Source organism: Crocodylus siamensis, chromosome 10 (genome assembly GCF_052110815.1).
Source record: "Crocodylus siamensis isolate JL-2025a chromosome 10, ASM5211081v1, whole genome shotgun sequence".
NCBI classification, from domain to species: domain Eukaryota; kingdom Metazoa; phylum Chordata; order Crocodylia; family Crocodylidae; genus Crocodylus; species Crocodylus siamensis.
The window spans coordinates 68,276,663-68,303,304 of record NC_143404.1 but is presented as its reverse complement, the minus strand read 5'-3'; positions in this window follow the sequence as shown (position 1 = coordinate 68,303,304).

Here is a 26,642-nt window from a genome sequence, read left to right as displayed (position 1 = left end):
TTGACAGAAGAGAGCAATGGAGGCAGACCGTAGGCAGCATGTGCATACTTATGGGCGGTGCGCCTATGTTACAGTGAAGGACAGGAGCCTGCTGCAATGCTAAACCCGGTTGGGAAGAGATGGTGGCTTAATTTGGACCAAAATGGTCCCCTGGAAAAAGCTGTGTTGGAGACAAGGAGCCACAGTACTGACGTGATGCTAAATGTTGATGCCATGAGCCACTGCTACTGATGCAAACCAGAAACCTGTTTCTTTTATTTCACTAATTTCGGATCCACAGAGAGCAAACTCCAGCCTTCCTCCGGCCTTCTGAAAACGCCTCGTTTCTGCAAAGCTGTTTCAGACTCGCTCGGGGCCTGATCCTGATCCAAAGTCGGTGAAGGTTACGTACCCCAGCCTTTATGTGCAAACACGCCATGCGTTCCCCACATTTCAGCTTGGCTCCCTTCTTTTAAGCTTCAAGATGCTGTGAAACTGCTGCCAGGATTACACCTGAGACATTGCTCTCCCTCTGCTCTTTTTGTTCGAACTCCCCTGCCTCTAGTTTTCCCGTAGCTTCAAGCCAGGCCTCAGGCCAGGTCCACGGACAAAACTTTCCTGGAAGCAATGTAGAATTAAAAGCCTGCTCAAACTAATCTTTCTGCAACCAAATCCTAGTCTCTTGAAGTTTGGCATTTTGACCGGCTAGCTACCAAATACGAAGAGGTCCCCTTCACTGCAGCTCTCAGCCTGAAAAGACAACCAGCAGGGCCCAAGGTGAGACGAAGGAGGGGCACGAAGATTATTCATGACGGGAAACTAAAAGGCCACAAAATTCCCTTCCTTTTGCGTGAGCGCCTCTTCCTGAAGTGCCTGCTTTGTGATTGATTATTTCTGCGGTAAATAATTTTCAACCAGAAAAGTAGGGGGAAGCCGCGGGCCTGAGAGCTAGGTTCCCAGGTGCAAAGAACAAAACGTGCCCCCCTTACTCGATCTGCTTTAAATGAAGGGAAAGAAGAAGATGCAACAAAAAGGAGAGACGGCGGAGTGGGTCTCCTTTAGGTAACAATCTGCAGCAGCTCGGAGAATAAGATGGCTGCCGGACGCTTCATGTGTCAAATACAGAAAAGACGGCGTAAAAGAGCGGTGTCCCGGGGCGTGCTGCACAACCACAGATGGCTCCAGACAACCCTGAAGCAAACTGCACCCATTCACGTGCACCGTACGTTCAACGACAGGCACAGGGCGTTTTAAAACAGAGCGCCCTCCCCAAAATAAGAGAAATGGAGGGATGCGATAAGGTGCCTTATCCATGTGCAATTATGTATAAGAAAGAGCTCCCTAAGCCACTCTTTAGTAATGCCAGGACGAGTAAAGCATTGCAGGCAGTTCTTGGACAGCCGATCACTGACTCAGCGATTTGCGGCAGCAGAAAAGATGATTCCAGGAGGTTAAATTGATTGCAAAGGAGGTTCTACAAACTTGACAGCCTCAGAACAGCTCAACTTCATTTAAGTTATTTCAAGGCAATTCCAGGAGGGCAAAGAGGAGAGGAGGATGGAGGAACGGCAGCCGGCTCGCAGAACTCGCCAGCCCGCTTCCCCGGCTCGTTTTGCTTTCCTGTTTCTCCTGCAGGGAATAAAATATCTTGTGAATAACCCTTCCCTCCACCCCCCTGCAAATCTGATTTTTTTTCCAAAGCTCTGCTTTGATGGGTGAGCCCCTTAGTGAGTAAAAATCATGAAAGCTGGGTGGATTTACCTCCAGTGAGGATCTGGCCCAGCAGTCTGAGCTCTGTACCGATCACAGTTCTTTGGGTGAATCTGATCTCTTTTATTACACCAAATGAAGACGTTAGAAAAAAATTATTTTTTTTATGCTAAGGACATAGGCAAACAAGGCTCTTTGGGTGAATCTGATCTCTTTTATTAGACCAACTTACATCGCTGGAAAAAAATATTTCTTTTACTCTAAGGACATAGGCAGACAAGACTCTTCGGGTGAATTTGATCTCTTTTATTAGACCAAGTTACATCGTTGGAAAAAAAACATCAGTTGGTTTAATAAAAGAGATCAGATTCACCCAAAGAGCCTTGCCTGCCTATGTCACAGCTACATGTCACAGCTACCAACACAGCTACAACCTACACCCTGTACTGATCACGGCACTGCGCTATGTCATTCACGCCCAGTGTTTTGCAGGGTGCTGCAGGAGACCGAAGGCTACACTGTGGTCCCTGTATAGCTCTGGAGCCTCCAAGCAGCACGTGAGCAGCTGTTCGAGGACAAGGTGCCGAGGTGGCAGATGAGGCAAGAGTTTGCGGGGTGTTTCCATCGGAAAGCGAAGCCGGGGACATGGAGGGAAGAGTGAATCAATGTCTTTTTTTACATCTACGTACTTGAGTCATCTGTCAGCGTGGCCGTGTCAATATTTACACTCCAACGGGAGTCCATATAATCACTTTTCTAGCCACCGCTTCTAGCTTCTCGTGTGTCGTACTGCCGTTGTTGATATTTACACTAGCGTCTTCTATTGGCTGGAAGAGTCAAATATTTATCAACCCAACTCCCATCGCCATCGCGCTGAAAAGCCACCGGCTCTGGAGCACCCTGCATGCTCGCCTCTGTCTCCCCTGGGCGGGGACGGGGCAGCCAGGGATTTTTTTACAATAACATGAAGACAATTGAGCGGGGGTGGGGGGGTGCAAAAGTATTATGAACATTATAGCAGAGCTCGGTTATCATATGGGATAAAACCCTATTGAACTAGGCAATGTGCATAGACATAATACAGAGTCTTTGTTCTGAAAAGCTTGCAGTCTGATGGGACCAGGTAGAGACGAGCTTGGAGGAAGGAGGTAGTATTATGCCTATTTTTTGGCTGGGCAACTGAGGTACAGACAGACTAAATAGGTCGCACAAAGAAATCAGTGGCAGAACCAGGAACTACACACAGATCTGAATGAGGAGGGAGGATAGTCTCATGCCATTTGATTAGGGATAAAGAAATGGTTTGAATGAAGAGGGAGGATAGCCTCATGCCATTTGATTTGGGATAAGGAAATCTCCTTTGATTTGGGATAAGGAAAGTAGTGGCAGAACCAGCAGCTACACACAGGGTTGAATGAAGAGGGAGGATAGTCTCATGCCATTTGATTTGGGATAAGGAAATCTCCCAAATTCAAACCTGTGTGTAGTTCCTGGTTCTGCCACTAATTTCCTTATCCCAAATCAAAGGAGATTTCCTTATCCCAAGTCAGATGGCATGAATCCCAAATCAAATGGCATGAGACTATCCTCCCACTTCATTCAAGCTTAGGGTGCAGACAGACAAGCAGTTTGAGGGGCTAGACTCATGAGTACATGCACTGATCCGCTGTACCTGTTTTGTCTGCCTATGCCTATCCCTTAGTGACATTAAACTGCACTAACTTATCCTTTTAGCATTCTGGGGTAAGTGGTTTCAGATAAACTTCCTCTTATTGCAGGATTGGGGTCGGCTGATGAAACAGTTACAGCAGGCCAGATGAACCAAGATACTTCCCTCCTTTAACACTGGCCACATGTTCATCTGTCTGTGCCCTCTGCCAGTAGTAAATACACCAGGGGAATCTCTGTCACCCAGTCAAAAAGTAGTCAAAAACCTCCAAAATGATTTTCTGGGCTTGTGAAACTCAGTGATCTGAGGCTTGGGTTCATAACTAAAGAAACCACCTGAAAATGTGTTCTCTCACAAGTCTGGCTGTGAGCATTTTGCATGGCTGTGTAGCCCCTCCTTTGCAGCAAGGGGTTGCTTGTGACTTCAGAAGTGAACAGGAATATTCTGTGCCAGTCAGCACAGTGCCATATTCATGGCAGAAGCTCATTGAAAAGCATTTCCTTCATTTCTTGGCACTGCATAGCGAAGGTGAAGCCCTGCGCCAAAGGGTGTATGAGGAGCTCTGGGCCCATGGGGTAGTAACACTCATTGGGTCGCTCCTGCATGGTGTCCTCTAGCAGGAGGGCTATCAGGAGCAGGCTCAGCACATCCAGCCATTGAGGAAGGATTCCTGGAACATGCACAATTAGTGACCTTAATGCAAAAGAAACCTTCAAGCTGATGGTGTTGCTGCAGGAGACGGTGCCAAATTCCTGCGTAAACCTTCTGGAGCTGGGACAGGTGTTGTGAGAGGAGGTGGTGCAGGGCTCAGCTGGACAGCTAGCCTGTGCACCTCCAGTGCCCCTATTCCACATGCAGCACTCACCCACCCAGAGGAAGCTAAGGGCTGTGATGTGCGGAAAGGGAGTTCTGCCGAGGCGATGTGAAGAAGTCATTCTCCAGCCTATATAAAAGACCCTGAAAGGTTTCATGGCTCAAGCAGATCCTATCACAAGCTTTAACAAGACATTCCTCACTCCTTATCTTCTCTCCTGCCATATCCCTGCTCACAACACCCTGCCACTTATTCATGAATGAGCTTTGTGACCGTTCCTATTTGACTCAACAGGGGTTTTCACACAGCAGGGTGGCAGCACTTGGCCCACGCGGAGTAACTCTTGTTCTTTGCCTTGCATATACCTCTCCTCTCTGCCTGGCCTATTTTGCTCTTCCTTACCTCCCAGCGGCCAGTGGTCAGCGTTCACCCCGCTGCCTCCGCATCAACATGCCCGCGATATCTCTGCCCCTCTGGCTGAGCCCTCGGAAGTATTTTACCGCTATCCCACTTCTTCCGCAGACAGACTCATTCATCCGTCAGCTTATCAAAGGAATTTCTAACCGTCTGTGGCAACACGACTGTTGCCTTAATCTTGCTGTAAGTACCTACAGACAATTAGCATACAAGATGTTTCCCTCTCGTATAGAGCAGCAATGGCCTGAGGCCTCTTCTTTTTTTTCCTTCGGAGAATCTGAAAGGAAATAATGCAAGCATACAGTAGCAGTCATATGTCATATAAGTAACATTAAGAATTCATGAGATGGTAGCCATATGGAACAGTAACAGGGATATTGATATTGCACAATAGTCAAGTATTCATTTTTCTAATGAATTCTTTAGTCATCGCATACATTTCGTGAGCATCTGAAATGCTGACACCACTCATCTCTGTGGTTTAATGAAACAATACGGCTCCCCCAGGAGTTCAGTGCCGATGCAACTGGCTTTGTTCTAATACTCGGTGGAGATGCTGGGAAGCCAACGACACAAGGAGCGGCTGCCGTTTCTCAACACTGCCCTCTCCTGGAAAGTCCCTCGATTTTAGAGCATGTTGCAATGGTAGCTGCGTGTCGGCAAGGACAGGTGGTTGCATTTATTCAGGACAAATTGCTGCATCAGTGGGTCTGAGGATAATGCTCCGAGGGATCTACTTTGTGTTTCTGTGGGAGTTGAATAAAACATGCAATAATATGCTGCGTTTGTGCATTAAGAGGAGATAGGGGCTGCACTGAATGAGCTGAAAACCTAGTAGCAATATTTTTAGTATAATATCCGCATTGATGGATTTATTAGATTAATAGCCTTCTGTATATCCCCTGCAAGAATTAATACCTATGCCATGTTAGCAGTCTCATGTGCATAGCAGCATCCTGCAAAACAATGCTTCAGTGCAGCTGAGTTAGTTCACTTGTGATTTTTCTCCCATTCCCCCACCTTCACGGTAAATTAAAGGGCTTCCACCAAGCTTTTTCACTGTCCTTTTTCTTCATTATCTCCTACATCATGATGATCCCTATGAAAATTGTACCTTTACCTTTCCTGCTCCTCGATGCTTTGTTTAGAATAAATCCAAGCATCCTCCAAAGACGGCATTCAGACACTTAAACTTGCCCATGCAAAACTCTCCTGGTTCTACTGGTGGGTATTTCTCCTATTTAGCATGAAAAATCAAGTCCCTATTACGGAGCATTTTCCTTGCTGGGGCTAGTTTGAATAAATGTAGAATTATATTCGCCACAGATTTCGGCTGGAGGACGGAGATATGCGTCTGCTTTTCTTCTGTGCATAAATATTATATTTCCTTGCCTTTGATGGCAATCAGAATAGTCTGGTCCACTGATCCCATTTAAAAACAATTAGCAATTATTTAATTCTATTTGGAATCAGGGCATAAGCTGCTTTACCGGCCAGCCATTGTTATTCCAACAACCAATTAAAATACCCAATGAATTGATTACAGGTTGGAAACCAGAGGTCATTCCCACCCCGAAAATCCCGACACAATAAACCAGTTAAGAGTAGCTCAGTCCAATTTATTTCTTGAGAGATAATGATTGGGGTTTCCACCAGGGATGTGTAATTTTCTATTGATGAAAATCTGCCTTTTCTGATTCTCAGAGTTATCTGTCTTTCTAAACTTCAGGGCGGTTGCCAAATTCGCCGGCAGCCCTGTGAAAGCGCCGTGTCCCGCAAGAGCTATGTATTTTTATATGAAGCAGTTTGCTTTGCCCTGGAACCAAGAGCAGGCTCCATGCTGACAATACATATAAGACCTAACGGTGCATTGGAGAGAAGTTAACTAGCCAGGTGGCCACTGGAGGTGCAATGTTTTGTTTGCCTCCTGTTTGCTCATCCCTCGTCCGGTTCTCATTTCAGGAGCATTTCCTTGTCCGCCCCTGTAGTATCGAATAATTAAAAATCAAGGTGAAGTGGGGGAGGGGGGAATGATAATCATTTCATCTTCATTGCCCCTGATCTTTAAAGCCCGTTTTTTTAATTCTCAGATTGCCAGACCTTAGCTAGTAACTGTGGAGCTCTCTGAGAGGGGCAGGGATGTCTTTTTCAAAGCATCCCTGATTTGTACTGATGTGCACAGGAACTGCCAGCTCTTATGGATGATTGCAGTGCAGGTCGATCTCCTCTACCCGGCTCTGCGATTGAGACACAGGCTAGGGTTTGCCAGACCTGGGCTCAAGTCCTAGCCCTGCCACAGGCACCCTGTGTGGCTCTAGGCCACTATCTTAATCTCTCTCTGCTTCCAGTCTCCATTTGAAAAAATGGGGCTACGTGTGCTTGGCAAATTGTATTGCCCATGTCAGGTGAAGAAGTCCAATTATGGAAAATGCATAAGCAGGGAGGGAGAGGTCCCGGGGAAATCTGTATGTCACAGTTTAACTCCTTTAATAGGTAAGTAACTTAATTCTCTAATTGACCTGGGTCTGAGCTGCTGATCGCATTAGTCCAGTTTTATACCATTATAAAAATGACACTAGTTGTTACTGGTGCCAACGAGTTAATCTGCCACTCCTGCTAATACCTCCATAAGCAGATGCTGAACCAAATGGGCGCAGTGAATGATAGAGGTTACAGCTCACAGATATATCCTTTATTCTAGAAAGTTAGCTAAGTTTTCTGCTGCACATCAGGATAGCTCTTGGATGTTTGGTGTGTGAATTCTGGCTACATTTTCCTAAGGCCCGGACTATTTATTCCAGGTCCACTCATTGAAGTCAATGAAAGCTTTGCCACCAACTTCAACCAAGGTAGGATCAGAAACCCTGCCATAACTCCTCCAATACCTACACAGGGTGGGACTCACTTCTGCAAGCAGGTTGAAAGGCATCTGCAGCCCCCCTGGAGCTTAGGTACAATGTGTCCTAGAACTGAAATAACTTCTTAAAGTTGTTTTACAGTTGTGCCACAATCATATAAAAATTGGGCTGGAAGGGATCTCAGGAAGTCATTTAGTCCTGGTCCCTGCTCCAGGCAGAAACACCCCCGGCTAAACCATCCTAGACAAGTGTTTTGGACTCAGAGGAACAGACTTCCACTTTCGGCTTCCTCAGTGCAAAAATGAAGTTGATTTTCTAACTATGGGGACCTTTTTCCATCTTTAATTTTCCCTGTGCCCAAGGAAGGGCGTGCGTGCCTGAAAGCTTACAAAAAAAGATAATTTCTTTTTTGCAATTTCTCAGTTGGTCTAATAAAAGGTATCATCTCTGAACCAAGAGCTCTAGAGTTTGGCAAGTCCACATTAGCTACACTGAAGTTGCCCCATGGTGCACTTAAAATAGTACATCTCCACGACAGCGTTCCAGCCATCTTTTCTGCAAAGCCATGCTTTGGTGGAGACCTCTTTTCCTACGCAAGGGAACATCCTCTTAACTTCCCCAACCCATCACGAACTTCATGTGTTTCTGCTGAATACGTGCTTTGTCCAAGACGGTGCATGAGACAGGAACAAAGGTCAGCCTGGCTTAAAATGCCCATCTGCAGGGCGCTTGGGTTATTGTCAGTGCCGCCTTAGGAAGGGCGAGTGAGTAAACCCGAGGAAGTAGCTGAGTGGCCTGTGTACTTGGAGTATAAGCTCACTGGGGAGCTGGCAGGCGTATCACTTTGCTATTCTGATCTGACACCTGGTGTTTTCTAAGCAGTTGCTTGGTTTCACTGTAAGTCTCACTCTGTGCAACGATGGGAGAGCGGGATCCTATGTGACAGCTCTGAACAAAGCGCCACGGAGGGGGGTAGGACTGCGTGCCAAGTTGGAGCAAGCCACCACTTCATTTCCGTTACGGGCCCAGCGCCTCTCACGCGCGCAGTCAGCAGTTCAGGTTCTTCTCCACCGGTTATTAGCTCCGCTCTGGCCCGGGGTAACGACCTTCGTTCTAATGAGACTCCTTTAGGACATGCAGAACGAGAGGGTGACTGAATAGGAGGCAGCTTCTCTCATCTGGAAAATGGAGCTGCAGATAAAACTGACATTGCGATGGATTGTGGGGGACTGTAGAGGACAGAGTGGAGCCAGGAAGAAACCTGCTGTATGTATTATGCGGCGGGAGGAAAGGTTGTAGGCAGGGAAGTCAACCAATGTTCATTTTTTTTTCAGTGTTTTTCTTGGTAAGTCTTGATCCACACATGCTTTAGCATCTCAGGGGATGACATCTTCTGACCGGTGGATAATGCTCACATGGCACTAACCTGCAGGAACTGGGACTACTCACTAGCAAGAGCGATCAGATGTCTCACATCCCGGCCCTGCATCTGAACCTCCAGGTCTGGAGGGACTCTCAGCTCGGGAAGAGACTTGCTGCTGAAGTCCTGCAGCAGAGCACAGCCCAGCTTTGGAGGACCCTGCAGACCCAGGCTGTGCTTCAAATTCACTGCTGACATAAGACTCCCCTCCCAGCCTTTACTCCAGATCTACCTCCCCTGGACTTTGCCCCCTCCACCAGGATCTGGGGGAACGTCTGTTCACCAGAGCGCCCCAAGCGATGACAGGGTCGAACGGTCACAAACTCCTGCAAGACTGTTTCAGGCTGGACGTAAGGAAGAATTTCTTTACTGTCCGAGCCCCCAAGGTCAGGAATAGCCTGCTGCTGGAGGTGGGTCAAGCACCTACTTTGAACGCCTTCAAGAGAAAACTGGATGCTTATCTTGCTGGGATCCTATGAGCCCAGCTGACTTCCTGCCCCCGGGGCGGGGGGCTGGACTCGATGATCTTCCAAGGTCCCTTCCAGCCCAAATGTCTATGAATCTATGAAACCTTCACAGATACGGGCCTTTCCAGACATTCAAAGCATTTAAGAGGAGAATAATAGAATCAGAGACAATGAAGGGACCTCAGGAGGTCATGTCTAGTCCAACCCTCTGCTCAAAGCAGGACCAGCCCCAACTTCATCATCCCATCCAAGGCTTGGTCTACCCGGGTCTTAAAAACCTCCAAGCGTGGAGAGTCCACAACCTCTCTAGGCAGCCTGTTTCAGTGCTTTACTACCCTCCTCGTTAGAATTTTTTTCCTAATATCTAATCTAAACTTACCTTGCTGCCACTTGAGCCCATTGCTCCTTGTTCTGCCACCTGCCCCCACCAAGAATGGTCCAGCTCCATCCTCTTTGCAGCCCCCCTGCAGCGAGGTGAAGGCTGCTATTCAATCCCCCCTCGGTCTCCTCTTCTCCAGACTAAATAAGCCCAGTTCCCTCGGCCTCTCCTCACCAGTCACGTGCCCCAGCCCCATCCATTTTCATCGCCCTCCACTGGACTCTTTCCAACTTATCCACACCCTTTCTATAGTGGAGGGCCAAAACTGAATGCACTACTCCAGATGTGGCCCCACCAGTGCTGAACTGAGGGGAATAATCACTTCCATTGATCTGCTGGCAACACTGCTACTAATGCAGTCCCGTTTGCCAAATGGCTCTTGTCTTATGGCTAATATCCAGGAATGGAAGGACATATGTCTGAAGTCCTATGGCGGAGCTTGTTGGAGCAACATAAAAATGCTGGGATGTATCCCAACTCCACCTGAACTCAGCTTTTGGGGATTCATCCATTTCCTGGTCATTGTTCTGTTATGACATGTGCTATTAATATGCCCTGCAGTGACCAAGATAAGATAATGCTCATTAACAGCCCTTGGGAATATATGGTAAACCCACCCACCAATACCAAGGAATGTCCTTCACGCTGCACAAACTTCACATTGCCTCTGTAGGGTGATGGAGGAGACTGAGTAAGGGGAATCTCTGCTCTCCTGCATTTTTGGAGAGCCAATTTCAGAGAGCACGCAACAGCTCCAGGAGATGGGCGATGTACTTGAACTTGCCAACCCCCTGCATGTGACACACGGTAGCTGTATTATTCTGGCTTCACATGGAGTCCATGCATTTCATGCTAAACACATTAGGGTCTTGCTCTTGTCTGGAGCTTTGTATGAATGAATATTCAATAGCAATTAGGCAAGGCATGGATACCATTATGGGTATGGAAACTGGAATGAACTTCAGCAAAGTTCACCAGATAATTCATTCATTTCTTTGCAGGCAGGGTAATAAGTTCAGGCCCATGTGGACCCCTCTCCAGGACTAATCTGTTGTGGAAGATGATGCTTTATAGCACAAAGTATGATTTTTTTTTTAAAGGGTAGGGGAGTATTTATTTATTTATTGACCCATTCTACTGACCCCAAAATGAGGGAGTTTATAGAGAGGAATTTCTTTTTCTTATAGAATTCGACCTCTTTGTCATTCAACGGTAGTGCAGGGAAGCCCAGGAGTGTATGCCTGGATCTATTTCCATGTTCCAAGAGCAGTGCAGAATACAATATTGACTGGGACACGGGGCTCAAACCCAGGGGGTGGCCTCACGTAGTCCTTAGAAAACATTGGAAACCTTTTAAAATGCCCAATCCTGCATGCAGGTCCGTACAGGCAGGGAAGTTAGACGGTGCTTCCTGAGACCCTGGCATTGACTATGGAGAACAGATCCCCACGGACAGCAGAGTTTCACCTTGAAAATGCCTCTGCCCTATTCAGAAGAAGGAAGAGCAGGTCTGCGACCTCATCTACACATGGGTCATCCCCACTTGCCGTCCCAGTGCTGATCCTGCAGTCGAAGAAAGGCAAGAACTGGTGTCTGATTTGTTTCCTACTGATTCGACCTATCGTGATTTAGTCCTTTCAGCGAGGGTAACCTTTGATGGACGTAACCTCGGGTTTCCTCGGGTCACGCTCGGAGGTCGACATCCCTGGGACATTGCAGAATTGAGGCTGCTCCAGAGCATACACCAAATCCGTTTGGTCTCAGGGTGGGCGTTTTCCCGAAAGACCTTTGTCCCGTGCAAATACACCTCATCTTTTGGCCAACGGCCCATCCAGAGATCCTTTTGTATTCATAATTTCTGCAAGCAGGTAGAAGGGGACGGCATTTTGAAATACCGGGTAGCCTCGCTGAGAACAGAGCAGATTGTCTCATGTGTGATCGTAACTTCAGCGCTCTTGTCGTTGTGCAGCCACTGCCGAGATAAAAGGCTTTTGTATCAATCCAAGATCTACAGCCCCTGCCTCTGAACCTTTATTTAAAATTTGTTTGTTCAGGGGCTTGTAAGATCTCCAGCCTTCAAGATTCCTGTTATGCATTGAAGAGGAATTTTTTTTTACCCTTGGAGTGCCCTAATTATGCAGAGCATTGATTTTACAATGCATTCGTGGATTGATTGTACTGTCGTGCTCCTCCCACAGGAAACAGCTTGCACACTAGCACTTTTTGATCTCTCCAAAGTATTCCCTAAGGTGAATCAATGGATCTTGCATCTTCTTGTCTCTTGCGTTAGTAGAGGAAGCCAAGGATGTCTCGCTACTAAAATGAGCTGCAAGAAAAACATCTGAAGGTGGAAAAAGCATCATCCCCAAAATCTCTTTTGTGCAGGAAAATACACATTGAGATAATGCTCCTATACAGACCCAGCCAGCTTTAACACTGGAGAAGGAACAGGAACTTCCATACCAATTATCTTTAATAAATTAGCCAAGATAGAGACAATGATCTCTTAAGAAACAGAGTGCATAGTAAAATATATGTATAAAAATCATTAGAAGATGTGCTCAGGGGAGGAAAAAGAGGTGAGTTATGTCTTTTATGGCTTTAGCACATTTGTCACAAGACTCTTGAATATACTGTTATTAACCAAACCAAACTTTTTAAAGCACCCTCTGTTTCAGTATAAATGAAAGGTATTTCACTCCAGTTTCCAGAGACAACGTGCAAAGGCGATAATGGCTTCAACTCAGATTCACTCTGACGGCTCTAATTTGTCTACACGTCTGACTGCACACAACATCCTGAGCGACAGCACTTCCTTTCGGGGCTGGATCCAAACTTCCCAGTCTTCCCGGGAAAACTCCTGGGCACTTTGCTGAGTTTTCAGCATTAGCTCTGAGTCCACAGGCCAGAGATTATGGCGTTAGTTTTGGGGTTAGTGCTGAGATGCCTGTTGTGTCTTGACAGGGCTGTTTCTACTGCCAATTAATTTATGGAAAGGGTTTGATTTTTTTTTTCTTTCATGGGAATCCTGGGAATATACCTTTGCCCATGATAGTCTTTCATTTTGTGTGGGGGTCCATTTGGGCAGATCCTTTGCTGTAAAGCGTGTTGATTTGCAACCTTGCACAGTGGGGTCCTGGTCGGTGACTGCGGCTTTTGGGCATTTGGATAACCCCCTGGTTCCCAGCAGGGCTTGAATAACACACCAGGGCTGCTGAACTGGGAACAGAAGCTTGAGCATTTCCCTTTCCTCAGCAATTTAAAAATAAAGAGTAAATACATGTGTGAGAGATCATATCTGCTCCACAGTGCTCACTTCAGCGTGACTGTGGTCTGATCCATAGCCTTGTGCTGGAGTCTTTCAATGGGCTCTAGAGGCTTCTGGATCCAACCCTGTGTCCTCCTTCTCCCCCTTCCCCTGCAAAACCATGTCATAGTTTCATAGTGCTTAGGGTTGGAAGGGACCTAAACCAATCATCAGGTCCGACCCCCTGCCCCAGGCAGGAATGGGTGCTGTGGTCATATCACCCCAGCCAAATGTCATACATTTATAATCTCTGCACTGTCACATTACACTGGTTTCCCCAATATTCTTCCCACAAGCATGTTTTACACACTGACCCGTGCCTGTGAATGTGTGTGTGTAAGACAAGGATTGTTGTAGGTGATATCTTTTTATGAGACCAACTGCATGGTTGGGATAGGCTTAGACATGGTTTCATATGCACTGCATTCCTCATCTGGTCTGCGTCTGTGTTTGAGGGAGAGATTTAGGTGGTTTTTTTCCTCACTGTAGCCAAACTGCTACTGCTAGCATGTATGACATATTTGGACTTTGCGTCTGAGAGAACTCAGAAGACGTAATGCAGATGCATGAGGAGAAACTAGTTTTTATTATCACAGGTGTAAATTTTCACACCTCTGTTACCAATTTTGCCATTAGAACCAGGTTCCCTGGTAATGAAATTTACAGCTTGCTGCAATCTGGGATGGGGAAAAAATGGTCATTAATCCACTTTTAACTCAATTAAATATTCATCATTTGAAAAAAGCTAAATCACTTGCAAAGCATTTTCAGTTTTATTTTGTTTTAAGAGGGAAAGTGTATCTTGTCCCTGTTCCTTACTGGATGCCAAAAGACAATGAGTGTGTAATCTAGTCAGAAATACAGCACATCATTCATTTGCTATTGGGGGAGCCCAAAACAATAATAAAAATCGACAACAATTCAGATTTGCCGCTGGAAGACAGACCTGTTTTTCAATTCGGGCAATCACAGCCTCCTTCCAGCTCTGATTAAAGCAAGTGAGTTGTGCTTTATTATGCTTCAGAGTTTTCCTGTCCCAAGGATTTCATTCTGAATGGCAGTTATGTTGCTAGGAAAAAAATGCCCTTTCATCATTTTTGCCACACGATCTCAGTGTTTGGTACCAAAGTCTTGTGATGTCTTTGCTGGTTGGTAACAGTAAAATTCAGAGTGGTTTCTCCTTGCTTTGTATGCAAACCTATGAGCCAGATCTAGTCCCCATTAAAACTGATGTCAAAGGTACTGTTGGTTAGTGGGAATTAGGTCAGGAATCAACCCAAACCCAACTTCAGGGGAGAGCAACCATGAGCTGTAGGTGGGGTGGGAACTGCCATGCAGGTATAAGCTTTAGCTTTATCCACCTCTCCAGCATTGGTGGAAGACTCTGAGCGAGTGGAGGATGGCTGTTTCAGCTGTTTTCAAGAAATAAGTCCCGAAGTTTGGCTCTTAAGTATGAGTTTAGACATTTAAAAGTACGTACACCTGGCATTTTCATTATGGAGTACACCGACTTTATGCCGTTGTAAAAGTGGCATAGGTGTAGCATGTGGCCTTACACCTAGATAAAGTTACCTCTCAGGAAGGTGACTTACATCAGTGTATCAGCTGTGTGTCTGCTCTACTGCTTAATCCCCCTCCCATCTGCCCCAGGGTAGTTGTTTTCCCAGTGCAAACCTGTCCCACTATCATCGAATGTCAGGAGGAGGCATATCTCCTACTGCAGGCAGCCAGCTTGGGGGAGAGACTCGGTGTCTGCTGCTGACCGTTGAGTAAATTTACTCTGGAGTAAAATCTGGGATAAATTACTCTGTATTAACTGTCCTGTGTCCACCCTTGAAGTAAGAAGCCATATGTTCAAAGACATAAGAACTCAGACGCTCCTGTTGACTTCAGCATGCATTTGTGAAACCTATCTTGGCCAAAGTCAAGTTTGGAGCAGTTTTCAGCTACAGTCTTTTAACAGCTACAGTCTTTTAACTCTTTTGCATGCAGTTCTGTGATTCAGACTGCAAGGTGGAGGTCAGGCAAACCTAGTTCGTCAGCGGTAGGGTGCTCAGGAGGTGCGGAGTCCGTATGTCAGAGGAACGGGCTGCTATGGCAGCATGGGCTGAGGCACCGCAGCACCACAGGATCCAACTCTAAGGGCCTGGTGAGGCTATAAATCCAAATGAACTTCTATTGGGACTTGAGCCCAAGACTGTCTAATACCTGGCAGTCTCCCCCTCCAGAACTGCAGTGCTTGTTATGGCTGAGGAATGGGGCTCCAATAGCCATCCATTTCAGGCGATCACTTTTGAAATGGCAGGATTTATCTTCTCCTTTCTAAATAACCTAGAAAGGTATCCAATAATTGGCTGAATGTTCTAATACGTCTTCCCCTGAAAAGAAATGTAGCCTCCTATATCAGGATAGTGCCAAATGGAGAAAGTGCAATTGCTGACAGCATAGGATATGCGATGGTGGATCATAGTGGCCCTTGCAAGTTCAATATCTCATCTCCTGCTGTGTCCAATATCAGATACTTCAGAAAAAGGTCAAAAGATGGTCCATAATGTCCCTATTGCAGATTGCTAACAGCTGGAGACAAGAGGTTGAGTCCATTTGCCCCTTGGCGGTAATGAATTTTATGCCCCAAAGCATTAGTTGATCACAGTCCTTTCCTCCTGCATCCAATCTCCTGCCCTACACTATACTGGCCCAATTCTGTGATAATTCTGGCATCTTCCTCATGATTTTGGTGCCCTTTGGGTTGTTCACATTTATTGCTTTTTAACATAAATTAAATGCTTAAAGCCCTTAGAGCAGTAGCTCCTGAACATTAGTCATTGCAGAAGGATTTGAATTAAACAGATTCTGCCAAAAGCCATGATCTTGAAATTAATTCCTCATCTCAATTAAGTTTTTTGCCTTGGTTTAGCCTTTTCTTCCCACCGCTCTTCCATCCTTCTCTGGCTCTATCTACTGTGTAAGACCAAGCTGCTAAATCGATGGTGTCTCATGGCTCTAAATATGGTTCAGTTGCTCACTAATTCACAGAGAGAATTTTATTCCAAAGCCTTCTCAAACAGGCTGATTATATAATAACAGCTTGCTCATTACTACGAATATAAATAGTTGAAGTATCCCTCGAGAATGGACGCAGCTGGTGGAACTTCACATATTAACACCGCATTAATATTGATGGCAGCACTGCGTAAGCATGCAAAATATTGGCATTGCTCCATGCCAAAGTTTACATACCCATCATTAGCAATTCTGCCTCCACATCGTGCACAGGTTGGTAAACTGGATTGGAAAGGCTGGGCCCCTGTTGGACCCAGGGGTGGAAGGGAAGTTAAGAGAGAGCTTACAGAGCTCTGCCAAGTTGTGTGTCCTGGGGTTGAGTCTTCTCTCAGATAGGCATAAACCAGCAATGATGCCATGTAAGTCTAGTTCTCTTTTGATCCCAATCCTGCAAAGCACTTAAACTTGGGTAGCAGGAGTCCCTTTGTTCTTCCAGCCCCTGTGCCGCGGCCTGTCCTGCTACGCACGGGGTGGCTGGTGGGGCTTGTTTGGGATTTTAAAGTAAAATATGAAAGGACATGATGAGAGAGAGCTGAATTGTTCATGTAACCTTTAAAACGTCTCAGACAGGATTCCAGCCTTCACCTCGGGTCATAAAGAGAAAGTAATGGGGCCATAAAACTACATTTAAGTATACCTTTAAAGTTTAAAGAGAGTTTAATTGAGGGGTGGTATGCTGATTGGGCTGAGAACTACTACCGTGTGGCATTTCCCCGGGAACGGAGCGGAGGGGGTCAGTCCTGCCCTGTAGCTTGCAGCTTCAGTGTTCCTAAAAGGGCTTCAGTTAGCAGCAAGAAAGGTTTTAGCTGCAGGTCAGACTTTAAGTGGAAGGCAGAGTTGATGGCCTGGATCCTCACGTGATGCAGAGTGGCATAGTCCCTATTGTCCCAAGCTGAGGATCTGGCACTGTTAATGCCCGGCTTTATTGGGCTGCTGGATACATTTAAAATAGATCTTTGAATAGCTTGCTGCATTCATAATGATCTGCAGCATACAGGACTTCAAACTGAATAGACCCGTTTAATCCTGAAGAGCCAAAGTCGTAAAGCACCACACCAAGATGCCAAGATGCCAAGTGTTACCAGCACATGGCAGTGCTGGGCCACATCCTAGGCTGGGAAGGATGAATCCCATTACCTCATGGAACAACATGAGGTTCATGGACAATGTTATGCATGCTCAACGACTGAATGGGCACCTCTGATTCTCCATGTGCAATGCCCTAACTTGCACTGGGAGATGAAGTGGTGCCTGGTTGCACGCAGCCTGCGTTAGAAAGCCCTGCACAAAGTGAGGTGCCTTCCAGATGTTGGGGAAGTGCCCTGCTGAAAGGCTGGTAGGGAAACATGCAGGGGAAGTAGCTAACCATGCCCTAAACATCATGGGGATATTTGACTTGATGATTTGCTTTGGTCCTTCTTAGAGTAGCATGAGTTACAAGCTAAGTAGGCTGAGTAGGAATTGAACATCCAGCTTTCCCAGGTGGGAGGCATAAAGGCATCACTGGGGAGTGGAGAAGCTTCTAAGATGTTCCCTCAAGATTAAGCTGTCATAAAAAGGAGGTTTGGCTCTGTGTGGTTCTCCTGAAATCCTTCAAAGACAACCTGAGTGTATCCAGAGCAAGAGCCAGAAACAATAGCTCTGAGGTGGGAATTGCCCTTCCCAGGGGATATGAAACCCCAGGGTGCCTGTACAGACCCAGCTAATGCTGGTTTTCCAAAGTCCAGAAAGCAGTGCTCAGGAGAGCACAAACGTGTAGCCACAAGAGATAGCAGAGTGCAAGATGCGTGGGCCTTTCCCAATACGTGGGAAGGCTGCAGTTGGGTTAATGCCTCTGATGGCAGTATGTGCCTGTGACGGACAGACCGGATTCCCAGCTGTTTTCTGGCCCTTCTGCACCACCTGTGTGGTCCGTACTGAAGTTCATCTCAGTGGTGCAGGCCCTGTTTTGCATTGGCTCAGCAAGTTGGCACCTGGACAGGAGCTGGAGTTCACCTGGGAGCAAGCAGCTCGAGAGTCTTCAGCATTTGCTTTAAGAAAAAAAAAAAAAACGGAGAGAGTTTGCAGCAGATGAAAAATAATCCTTCAGGCCAGGTCATGCTGCAGCCAGCTCCCTGCAGTGCTGCACTCCAGCCTTCCAGCCGCCTCTAGGCAATAGCACAGGGCATGGGGGGCTTATAAACAGCTTATTTGTGGCTTACCAAATCCCTCTGCTCTCCTGCGAGTCAGTACTGAGCACGGGCTGCCAGGAGACACTTGGGAGCCCACTGCTACCATTTGCTATCTCATTCTGGCTATGTCCATACAATCATATAAATGAGGGTGGGAAGGACATCTAGTCCAACCTCCTGCTCAAAGCACGACCAGCCCCATGTGGCAGACAGCTGGACTGACTGCGCCCATTAGTCCGCTATGCTGCTTCTGGGCTCAGGGCAGCCCAGCTGGCCTGAGGGCACTGCCATCATCAATTAATACAAATGCTCTCGGGGTGAAGTCCTGGTTTGGGGTCTTTCACATTACCGAGGAGCATGCAGCAGAACTGTGAAGGAAGGGACCTTGGCTTTTCTCAGACCTGAATCCCCTCATTTGCAACCCCATAAAGGCAATACTTCCCCATTGCCTGCACCGTAGAGTCCCATGGAAGATACGGCGCTATCTCTGTCTTGGCACGCTGGAGTTTGCTGCATCACGTCACCAACCCACGGGCCGCTTTGCACTGGCCGAACGGATGCAGACGAGCGCCGGGGCACTGTCTGGTACGCAGTGTTGACTCTGTGCAATGCAAGCATGCAGGCTTTGAACCCTCATTTCTTTCCCAAGAAAGCAGAGAATTGCTCACCTGAGTCAGGGCTCTTCATGGTCAATGGGGCTGGGCCCTAACCTGCCATTCTGGATCTCTTGCTTTCAGGTCAGCTTAGCATATAGCTTCTGACCTGCTCTCTTGACCCACCTGTAGAGCTGGAGGAATATTGCAAAGTAAGTTCCACTGAAGTTTGCCAGAGCTTTTGGTTACTAATGCATTTCTTTTGATGTCCAGTCTTCACACAATTGCACTCTCCCTTCAGGAATATATGCTGAAAGCGAATTCCAATGTCATGGGCCTAAATATTTATAGAAATCTAATCTTTCATACGCTGGCAAAAACATCGATGCTCTGGCAGCGTTCACCGTCCTCTAGTTAGAGCTCAGATGTACCATGTGACTTCTGCCCAATAGCAACTAACCAGCAGGTGCTGAATATTCAGTATCAAGCACCCTGGGATAATCATATGCAAACAATGCAAACTTTAAAAAAAAAAATCACAAGGTATTCATAAATCAAGAAAATCACGATCAGCCCATTGATAACAGACCAGAAGGAAAGGGGCTGTATTGACTGGGGAAATTATATGTTTAAAATTATTTGCTCATTTCTATAAACCACAGTTCCACGGTCAAAATATTCCTTATGGGATAGAAGGTCAAGGAAAGACCATTCGCATGAACTTTGTCCCCTCCAGTACTATAGGTAAAATTAATTGATGATGCATAATTGCTGTATCAATGCCTTTTTATAAAAGATAGAGTATATTTCAAAGCTAATTTAGGCCCCCCAGACAAATGGCTTAAAGAAGAGCTACTGTATTGAAAAATGTTCGTGTCATTTTCCCCCGAATCATAGTTTCAATGCACACAGCCTCTGCTGACATTCTGAATTATGGCTTTTATTAAACATTAGTAATAGAGTGCACTTAAATCATGGTTTCCCTGTAAAAGAGAGATGTGTTCAACTCAGATCTGCACATTTTAATGCCATATTTCTTCCTTTTACTCTCCCCGTAAGATAAATTTACTTACTCCACAAAAATGTTTTGCTGAAAAGAATAATTCATCCTTCAGTGTCCATCTAATGTACCTTGTGAGTAATGTGAAACGATGCAAAAATTACAATATACCGGACATGTCTGGAATGTTTAGCCCTCTCCAAGTTAAAGGTTATGTATACACAGTATTGAAATTAGATTTAACAACTATCATCTTTTACAACATTGCCTTCCTGATCCACCCTTCCTCCCCCCTTTTAGCTTTGATCAGATGCATGCTGAATATGCTGCGGGTTGCAAACATTTGAATCCACTGTGCTCAGGGAAGACTAGCTAAGCTGAGAACCAGATTGCCCTAACCTGCCGTTTGCAAGAGCTAATATTGGTCAGCACAATTTTTTCATCTGGGATTATTTGTAGGCATGATGTAGGTCATTTCTGCATTTGAGTAACTGATCTTTCCGCCTACTTCTGTCTACAGGACTTTGATACTCCCTGGTCTTGCAATATCCAAGTGCCTCAAACCTGCAATGTATTTATCCTTATAACTTTCCTGTAAGAGAGGGCAGTGCTAATATCCCCTTTCTACATACGGGAAACTGAGCTACAGAGAGGCTGAGGGACTCTCCCAAGGTCTCACCTGAAGTCTGTGGAGAAACAGGCACTTGAACCTGCATCGTCTAAACCTAAGCCTGTGCTCTAACCACTGACCCATATTTCCTATTTGATTACACCCCCAAAAAATGAGGTACCGAGCTATCTACATGATTATATACATGGCTTATATTGTTATTTCCCTTTATAGACTGGAGGGGGCAAGCAAAAATAGGCCTGGTTAAGAGTGGCAGACAATTAGATCCCAGATCGTAAATCCTTTAATAGCACTTAGCTGGATCAAAAATGGTTTCATGGTCAGAGGCTTAAATTCACCCCCATCTGGCTGTGCAGCCCATGGGCTCCCAGGGTGGAAGCTAAGCTGGTTTTAAGTGTTATATAGGCTTGTGAGGGGAACCTTTGAGTGGGAGTGAACTTCGCCCATAGAGCCCCATCAGAGCAACTGCAAATACACTTTGACTTCAACCACCTGGATCAAGGCACCAAAATAGTGCAGAGATGAATATGGACACACAGCATGAGCTCCTTTCCATATAACCCCCATCCACGAACCACATCCTGCAAGGTGACCTGTGCCTCAATCGAGCTGTAAGGCCAAATCATTGTTGCTCTGATACAAACTCCATGCAGCAATGGTCCCAGCTACACCTGATATCTGAATGCCCCATGACCTACGGACCCACTGATGAGAGCACTGGCACTGCCTGAGCTGATCAGCTCTAACCTTTTAAGCTCTCCCCATACAAGTGTCCGTGCCTTTAGCACATGCTATTGCTTCGTGCACTACTAACAGCACCTAAAATACTAGTGTTTAGCAGGCAATGAAAATCTGCCACTTGGACAGCACTGTACACGTGTTAGCTAGTTGGACCGTACAGTGCTCTTTCAACTTTGGTAAGTTAAGAAGTGGGGATAAAACTACTTGCCTCGTCATCCTTTGGTTACAGAGAACTAAAACAATCCCCAACACACCTCCCTGGGGATTGTTTCTAACACAAGCCTAATGCACCTGGGTCATTTATGTCCCACACCAAGATTAGGTACTTGGTATTGCTGAAGAGGCCTCATCTTTCAAGAGTCTGGTCAACTTTGGACTCCCAAGTATTTTTCCTGCCTTGAGTCCTGAAGAATAATGCCTAACATTTTTGATAAACTAGCTGCATAAACCATTCACACAAGGATAAACCCAAGTCAGGCCATTTTCCAGCTCTTATTTTGGGTGCTGTGGGGGAAGAGGGCTGATGTTTTCCGAGAGGAAGGGATTGCTCTTTCTTCCTACCCAGGAAGTTTAGTCCAAACCAACATGTTGCGATCTTCTGATAACTAATCCCAGCGTCTCCTGCTCAGCTGGTGTCACTTTGCAGAACTGCATGGCAAACATGCTGATGTAGGTTAGTCGGCTCTGAGTGTGCAGATGGACATAGACCTGAATTTTTATCCTGTTTGTACTGCATTAACCCTTCGGTTGTGGACTGGACCTCTACTGTACCTGGTGTGGTGGACATGAAGGGCTAGAGAAGGAGAAGGGGAGGGCAGACAGTCCCCAAGAGCATACGGGTGACTTCTACACGTTTGATCAGTCGACCTGCCCTCCCAAACACTCAGCCAGCAGTGGTTTGCCAATGCTACAGCAGTGTTATATTAACAATGGCTGGCAGGAACAGGATAATTGCTGGATAACTTTGGAAATAACTTACATCGATAGCTTTGGGCTGTGTTTGCTATGATCCCTTCCGATGACTGATTTCATCCCCCTGTCCCCTGCAAGACCATAAATTCTGCCAAAAATGAGAAAAATCCCTTCTACGCAATAGCTAACAGCACAGCAAAGGAAGTGCCTGCTTGCTGTACTCTCAGTAGGCATCTTTACATGAAAGGAAGTAAACTGTCTCTGAATTATTTATTGAACCAAAGACATCAAATTGGGCAATTAACCTTGAAAACTTAATTTAAGTACTGTGAAAAAAGTGTGGAAGCGTGTCCTTAATAAAAGGGAGAAGAACAAATTGGAACAGGCTTTGCTGTAGCCGGTGAGAAGGTGGGAGCCTGTTCTGGGAGTTTGTGACTGTCTGTCCCTGTGGAGAGATTAAGCACAGAGGTAATTTGGTGGCAATGCGGCATGTTGGAGCTGGGATCAGACAGGATCCTCTTGTGAGAAGGGCACTAGCTTGGAGCTCAGGAGAAGGAGAGCTGCTCCTGGCAGCTTTGTGTACCTGGGCAAACAACTTAGCCAGTCTCAGTGCCTCCATTCCCCATACGTGCAATGGAGAAGGGATGCATTGCACATACGTTCTGGTACTGGGGCCTGGATAATAGTACTAAACTAGTCTGAGCAAGAGAGCTGTTTGAAAAAGGAAACGCTAAGGTTTCTGCTAAGGCCAGCTTCACACTGAGTAAGATCTGAGTAGCTGAAATCGGAGGGAGGACTTCGGATCTGGTCCTCGGAAGAGTTTCCTCTCTTAAACGGTGCCATTCCAGCATAGCTAAATGATGGAAACTGCAGAAGGCTTAAGCAATTTATTCTGTTTAATTTCCTCCACAGAGGTGTTTTATCCTCACTAATAAAAAGAGTGGAACTTGATCATTTTTAAAATATTGTTCCTTCTAAATCTTTATGGCTCAAAGTGGACTGAGATCATTAGAAGTTACTTTATGTGCGGTTCAATCAGTTGCAAAGGCTATTTCAATCACTCTGTACCTGGTGAGAGCAGATCCCATTTCCCAGAGGCAAAAGGACAATACTTAATCACTGCCTCACTTGTTAGGTGTTTTAACAAGTTGTATTAAGCTTCATCAGTCGGAGCTTTCTTGCCAGATTAAAAATGATAGGCCACTTCTCCATTATTATAGGACATCATTTGTTTTCTTTTATTTTGCTGGGCAGTCGCATGCCACTGTGATTTTACATGAAAATATATGACTGATGTCACCCAGAAGTAATTAGGTTTTAAAAGCCTTGATTGCAATAGACACGAACGTTACGGCTTTATGGTGGCACTGCATTGCCATCCATTTTATAGCTGTTGATTCTGCAAGTATTTCATAGGTATGTCAATAGGAATAACTTAGTTGACATTGACTGGGACTATTAATCAGAGGGAAGGAGAATATGCATTCTGATTTCTCTGGTCACGCTGGACTGCACAGTAAACCCCCCCCACACACACACACACAATCTTGCGGCAACCCAGATCATCTTCCCAGAGCCACCTCAGGCAGACCCATTTTGAGAAATGTCACTTTACTATCATTCACCGACGGCTTGTTCCATGTTGTAGCAGAAAAGCGGCTTATTCTTGCATTGTTTGTTTAAATACCCAATGTCGCATATAAAGGTTGTGCTTTAGTCCATGAAAAGAAGGTGTTTTTGAGCATTTCAGCCGCAAAATAATATTCTCCCAATGACTCCTGGGTATACTGAAATTCCAATAGGAGCGGGTCATGCATTTGCTATCTTAACAACTCCATTAGGCAGAACGGGAGGCAGAATAAAGAGTTTTTCAATGAGTCATTTAAAACGGTCTGTGTTTACATTGCAGAGCTAAACCCTGGCCATGTAGAATGAGGCCAGCCACACGAGAGGCGGTTGTGCTGCCCTGAAGAGCTCCCGAAGCTTTTTGATACGCTGATCGGTGCTGCAACAAAAGAGGTGAAGTCCCCACTGAAATAAAAAGGCAAAACCCCCGTTGATTTTGCTGGGCCAGGAGTTTGCCCAAAGCACCCAGCACTGGTCTAGGTCTCCAAGTGGCAGCAGTGCCTGGAAGGAGGGCTAGTCGCATTTTGGAAGGGGTTGCTTGTAAGCCTGCAGCATGAAACATTTTACAAGACAATCAAAATACTTTTTTTTTTTTACAAAGTTATAATTTAATTTACAAAATGTATCACCTCAAACTGCCTCGTTCGATGCTGCTCATTAATTTCCTCATAAAAATTTGCATAATCAGATCCCTCTACCAGAACAACGGCAATATATATAGATATGTGATATATAATCATTTTCTGCTAATAAAGTTCCTACCTTCCTTCTCTCTCGCTTTCTCTTTCCATCCATTGATCTCAGCTTTTCAGTAGGATAATCCCATTCATTTCAGTGTAGTTACCCCTGATTCAGACCAGTGCAAGGTTAGTAACAGGGCAATAAAACTGTTGCCATGTGTTCATAGTAATCTAAGCGTTACTGTTTCTCTAATGTGAAAAGGGCCAAATTCTGCATTAAATTCCACTCTACTGAAGTCTATGACAACTGCGTGGCAAGTCGGTGTAGAAACTCATCTTGAATCTCATGATCAATCCAGTACAGGTTGACTTGGGAAATCTCCCACGATTAACAACCTTCTCCCATTAGGCTGATAATAAGCTTAGCTGCACTCGTGCCAGATCACCAGGGAAATTCAAATGGCTTTAAGCACAGGCAAGGGAGCTTTTGTTCATGGTACTGAGGCTTGATGGACTGCGCTGTTCAAAAGGTGATGATCACTGAATCGGGATTTCATCCCGATGTGGGAGTTCCCACTCTGGACTTCAAGGTCTGAGGGGAAGAGGTGAAAAGGAAGGACAGGGAAGAAAAGCAGAGCACTGCAGACGAGGTGGATCGGACCAGGACAGAGAAGCCAGAGAGGAGATGCTAAATCCCAAAGTTTGAAAGTTGCAGCTGGCCAGCTGTGGTCATCTGGTCCTGTGATTTATCCCCTGTTTTGCACGTGCAGCTCAAGTAACTGCATATGTGAGTAAGGCGAATTGCTGCAGTTTTGCCTGTCTGAAGAGGATAGACTCATAGATCTCAATCTCAGATCCTCCAGGTTTGGGTAGCCTGTCAGGACCAACTTTCTGCCCCCTGCTCGTAGGTGACAGGAAGCCTTAACCTACCATTCAGGAAAGATGCCAGACCTAGGCAGTCAGATGCTCTGCTGCAGCAGGTCAGCATCACATGGCTTAGCATACAGATCTAATGGTACTACTTTTTTCTTGTTTGTGGCTTTTATAAAAACGCTGTTAGGTAGCAAAAGCCTTCCCCATGGGGGTTCAGTTTCTGCTGTTCTGGCTCTGTGAATCGTGCCGGGGAAATCACCGTGCAGAGAGCTACCAGCAAAGTGCTTACCAGCATACCACATTCACTGAAACACAGTTTAAGCACATGCACCGGTCCAATACTGGCATCGGCCGAAGGACCTCAACCCACAAGAACGAAAGCTTCATCTTTTGAGATTTAACCCCTCTGAATAGAAATCTTGGGTGAATGGATAACTGTGCCGGATGCCTTGAGGGTTATCACACTTGGGCTTTGCACCGCCCCGGCACAGCAAACTGCTCAGCTGCAAGCGCTAGACCGTGAATCCCCTTCAGATGTAGTGGCCAGAGGACCACAGCCTGGCGGCCTCCTCGCTGCCTACGAAGCTCTGCGTGGCCAAGAAAGGAAGGTCTGGTGCACTAGAAATAAAGAGTCCTCCTCCGGGGAAGGGTGTTGGGAAAAGCAGAGAGGTGGTAAGCTTGCAAACAGGGTTCATTGCTTCATTACTAATGAGAGCAAGCCCCACCAAAGTCCTAATCATGAGTCTTTGCAGCAAGCAGGATGTCTGATAGGAAGTGTCTTCAGGATCAAGCCCAAATTTGTGGGTCTGAAACCAGACAGAGCAGGAGAGGCCTTTTTTTTTGCTCTCTAAGAACAAGTCAATCAAGTGGACGAGCTTTCAGGTGAGCTCATTATTTACTGAAAGGGAACTTTTCCCTGCATGGTTGCTTTAATGAAGGGAGCTCTGACTTCCTCGTAATTTGTTAGTAATTTGGGTGAGTCTCTTGGGCTCCATTACCCTAGGAAGGCCTACCCTGGCATTTTTGCCCTAAGTGCTGCGTCTGTCTTTTATCTGCTGATGGACCCAGGAGAATCTTTGCCTGGCTCCTGATTTAAAAAGGGGGCTGGTTTACACATTTTTCAAGTAGGAAAAATCTGACGGCAAATGCAAAAAAGAAAAAGATTGAGCTGCCGGTAGATAAGTGTCATTTCACTTGACCTCTGAGCTATATCAGGCATTCTTCACCCTGAGGTATATCCTTATCTCGGTGTACCACTTAACACCCATTAATGCTTCTGGGACTTAATATAGCTCATTGAGAGACCCTCTAAGAATTTCTTTAAAACCCTGT